Source organism: Phyllobates terribilis, unplaced genomic scaffold (assembly GCF_046119375.1).
Source record: "Phyllobates terribilis strain yellow unplaced genomic scaffold, ASM4611937v1 Scaffold_4363__1_contigs__length_61809, whole genome shotgun sequence".
NCBI lineage: Eukaryota > Metazoa > Chordata > Amphibia > Anura > Dendrobatidae > Phyllobates > Phyllobates terribilis.
The window spans coordinates 13,812-18,403 of record NW_027367115.1 but is presented as its reverse complement, the minus strand read 5'-3'; the positions used below and the strand labels follow the sequence as shown (position 1 = coordinate 18,403).

General features: G+C 45.8%; 1 pseudogene; it reads right to left on the bottom strand.

Annotated features, from left to right (window-relative positions):
• Positions 1-345: 345 nt before the first annotated feature.
• Positions 346-4,336, bottom strand: LOC141249187 (uncharacterized; annotated as a pseudogene).
• Between the last annotated feature and the right edge of the window lie 256 nt (positions 4,337-4,592).

The following is a 4,592-nucleotide window of genomic DNA, read 5'->3' as shown; positions in this document are numbered from 1 at the left end:
AAACCCATATCTAATTACATCTCCCCCCCTCCATTATTTCTCCGCTAACCAAAACAATAATGTAATATCCTCTTCGCTAACTTCCACAAGCATATATGTCGACCTATCTACTCAATCTCAATCAACACACATAGAAATTCAGTACTCATAAATTATTGGCGCGCAAAATGGCCCCATTTTGATTATCATCCATGAGCTACATCGTCGTTTAAAGCTGCATACTTTATCTCTGTTTTCACCCCCGAAAACGACCAATTAGAAACGAAATTAGCCTCCATGTGTTAAAACCAAATCTGCTATACAACGAATTCAATCTATCTAGCTACCCTAGCTAGACTAATTCAATCATTGATCCGCCGGCAGATAATTCGCCGATGAACAACCAGAAGAAGAATAAGCAAAAGAACAATTAGACGAGCCTTTAATCATCAATAATCTGGAACCCGACCCGGAATCCTTTTTCTCGGCATTGTTTTTATTGGGCTTTTCGGTGGCGGGTCCGTCGTGTCTAATCTCTCTTAACAGAGCCGCCACGTCCTTCATCGTCGGCCGGTCACCGGATTTATCACTGGTGCAAAGCAGAGCGATACCTAAAGCCTGTAGCATTTCTTGGATTTGTGTGTCTGGATGGCCCTGGAGCGTTGGATCGATCAATTCGACTGCGTCTTTATTGCTCTTTAGGTGGTCTCGCACCCACTGGATTATGTGTTGTTTTCCGTCTGATAATGATGCGTCTGTGGGTTGCTTTCCTGTTACTATCTCTGTTAATACTACGCCAAAACTGTATACGTCGCTCTTCTCTGTAATTCTCTGCATTGTAGCGTACTCTGTGACAGTACAACAAATATCATGTCAATGTCTTGATGAAATAGTAAATCCGGTGGTTATTTCAGAAAAGGAATTATCGGTATAGACATTGTAATACTCCCTCTGTCCCATAATATAATGGATATTTTCCATTTCGGACGTCCCGAAAAATTCTTCCCATTTACCATTTTAAGAAACTTTTTAATTTTACTTTATCTTATCCCAATACATTTTTTACTTTTCTCACTCCTCTGATCATTACTTTTTACCTTTTCTCTTTCCTTCTTCTCTCTATCTCTCTCCTCACATCATTTCAACTTTCACTTTCCTCTCTCTTCCAATCATTAAAATCACGACTTTCTTAATTTACACAAAAAATGAAAAATTTCATTTATCCCTTATATTATGGGACGGAGGGAGTATAAAATAGAGTTATTTTCCAAATGATGATACTAAGCGTATTTTGGAGAATGTCTGACAAGTCCAAAAAGATAGTGTTTGATGTAAGGATTAATGTAACGTTTGAGATAGGTTATAAACATATCTAGTATTTTAAAATGTAACTATTTTTCTCAATGCTACTCTAAGAGATATTAACTAAAGCACGAAAATACTACCTGGTGCGAAGTAGCCGTAAGAGCCAGCGAGTTGCGAATGGGCAGAAAGCGACGAGTTTTGATCGTTAACAAGCCTAGCGAGACCGAAATCGGCCAGGTAGGACTCGTAACGATCGCCTAACAAGATGTTGTGGCTCTTGACATCGCGGTGCACAATAGCAGGGGCGCAATCGTGGTGTAAGTAAGCCAAGCCTTCAGCGACTCCGAGTGCTATCTTGAGCCGAATCTCCCACTCCACCACGCCTCCGCCATTGGAGCCACCGTGGAGTAATTCGCCAAGTGAGCCGTTTGACATGTAGTCATAGAAGAGAACCTTTGAGTGACGGTTTGAGCCCCAACCGAGGAGGCGGACTATGTTCCGATGACGAATCCTTGCCAGGGTGGCGATTTCCGACGAGAAGGCTGATATCGAGGCTTTATCTGATGAGGAGAACTTCTTGACGGCGACAGTGGTTTTGGATGGGAGAGTGACACGGTAGATTGTTCCGGTTCGGCCTCTGCCGACTATATTGCCAGCTGTCAGGTTTTGTGCCACGTCGGCCATGGAAAGATCTAGTTTCTGGTAGAGTGTTACCTCCCATGGTAGGCCCGTCTCCACGTCATTGTTATTGTTATTGTTATCCATTGACACTCGCCTGCCTTTCAGAATGATAAGAAGGGCGGCGAGAAGAAGCATGCAGGCGGTGCAGAGGAGGACTATCATCGCCACCCTCGCCCCCGCCGCCATCTTCCTGGCGGCACCGACTCCATTCTCGCCGGAGCAAATTTTTCCGGCGACACAGAGATCCGGATTTCCGGCAAGCATGCTTGCCGGAAGTTTGGCAAAGAACGAGGTGTCAGGGACTCGGCCGGAGAGGTTGTTATGGGAGACGTTGAGAGTGACTAGGTTTTGTAGACCGGATAGAGGGTCAAGGTCGCCGGTGAGGCGGTTGTGGGAGAGGTCAAGGTTTCCGAGCTTGGTCAATGATGAAAACTCCGGCGGGATTTGACCTGAGAGTTGGTTCAAGCTGAGATTGAGAGTGATTTCCAGTGCCGGAATCTTTCCTATAGTGCCCGGAATCTCGCCGGAGATATTGTTTTGGCTGAGATCGATCAATTGGAGCTTGGAGCAGAATCCGAGTTGACTTGGTATAGCACCAGTAAGCTTGTTCTTCGCCATTATAACCTTATTGAGCGAGCTTAGAGATCCAAGCCCGGGATTAAGCACGCCGCTGATGAGGTTATCTGAGAAATCGATGAACTGGAGTGACACCATTGCATTGAGACTTTCCGGTAGAGATCCGGTGATCGAGTTTCCATGCAGATCGAGAAACGTTAGATTCCGGCAACCGGTAATCTCCCAGGGAATTTCTCCAGTGAGTCGGTTGGATCCGAGATCAAGGAAGCCCAAGCTCTTGAGGTTTCCAATCTCACGAGGGATGGAGCCGGTGATCCTGTTATTACTGGCACGGAATCGGATCAGCGACGAACAGTTTCCGATTTGAGGCGGGATTTGGCCGGAAAGGTTGTTAGAAGGAGGAGGAGTTTGTTTAGGATAGGGAGGTTGAAGATTCCGTTAGGAATATTGCCTGTTAGGCTGTTAAGAGAGAGATCAATGGCTTCGAGACTTGTACAAGAAGATAGAGACTGAGGAATGTTTCCTTCCAGATTGTTCTGCCATAGATAGAGCATCGAGAGGTTCATTAACCGTCCGATCTCCGCCGGAATCGTCCCGCTGATCTGGTTATTGTCCAACTCAATGTGCGTTAGCCCGTAGCAGTTTCCGATAGATGGAGGTATCTCCCCGCTGATCCGGTTCATGCTCAATTGCAGTTCCTGTACAAATTCAAAAAAAAGAAGAAGTCATGTTTCAGTGAAATTGAGATTGTAATTCATCAGTTTAGACTACCTGTAATGAAGTTAGGTTTCCAATTGAATCTGGAATCCTGCCGGTAAGCAAGTTCATCGACATATCTACAACCACTAGACTGATACAGTCTCCAATCTCCGCCGGAATCGTTCCTACCAAATTGTTCTGCCACAACAGCAGATTCTGAAGCATCTTCAACTTCCCCTAGCGCCGCCGGGATAGCACCGACAATCGAGTTGTCATACAAATAGATATTCTCCAAGCTCTCACAGTCTCCAATCTCCCGCGGAATCTCGCCGGATAGAAAAGCGGTGTAGATAGCGATCGTCTGAAGTTTCTTCAGCGCGCCGAGCGAAGCTGGAAGAGATCCAGAAACGCTAGTCTCAGCCAATCCGAGCATTTCCAAACTTACACAGTTTCCGATCTCTGATGGCAGTCGACCTTCAAGGTTCTTATTCCCTCCCGCTCTAATCGCCGTCAAATTCCTCAAGTTTCCGATACTCGCCGGAATCGCGCCGCTAAGCTGGTTATCGTAGAGTATCAGTAGCTTGAGGTTTGTCAGGTTTCCGATTCCGGTAGGAATTGGCCCCACCAGACGGTTACTGTTCAAGTAGAGCTCCTCAAGGCTGCTGAGCTTACAGAGCTCATCGGGAATTGAGCCAGTGAGTGCGTTATCACTGAAGTCGATGTGGGAGAGTAAGTAAAGCTGTGAGCCTATCTCCTTCGGAATAGAACCAGTGAGATTGGTACCGGAAAATGTCATCCGGGAGAGGGAGGTTCCGAGGACGGAGAGGTTCGACGCCGGGAGACTTCCGTGGAGGTCGATATCGGTGAGAGTGATCTCCACGACGTCGTTTTTGGAGTCGCATTTGACACCGGTCCATTGACATGGAAACTCGTCGCCGGAGTTCCAGTCGTTTAGGACATTGTTTCCGGCGAGGGAATTTTTCCATTCAATAAGAGCGGCTCCCTGGGGATTTATCGCGGCGGCGGTGGTGGTGGAGAGGAGGAGAATAAGGAAGAGGATGAAGTGAAAATGGGATTTGCATTGATTAATAGGCATTAGAGAATAATAAACCGGCTACAAACTCCGATGAAAGGGGAAATAGAGGTTTTTTTCTAGGGTTGTGTGTTATAGGTGGACCAAGTTTATTCAATTTAGGGTTCTTGGGGATTGGGAGGTGGAAGAAGCAAGAACAGAGAAAGAGAAACAAGAACCATGTCTTTTGGAGATTGTAATAGGAGGAAGATGAAGAGGAAGAAGGTGCAGGTTAGGGATTATTAATTTGATTTAATAATTCAAATATCCATATAAAATA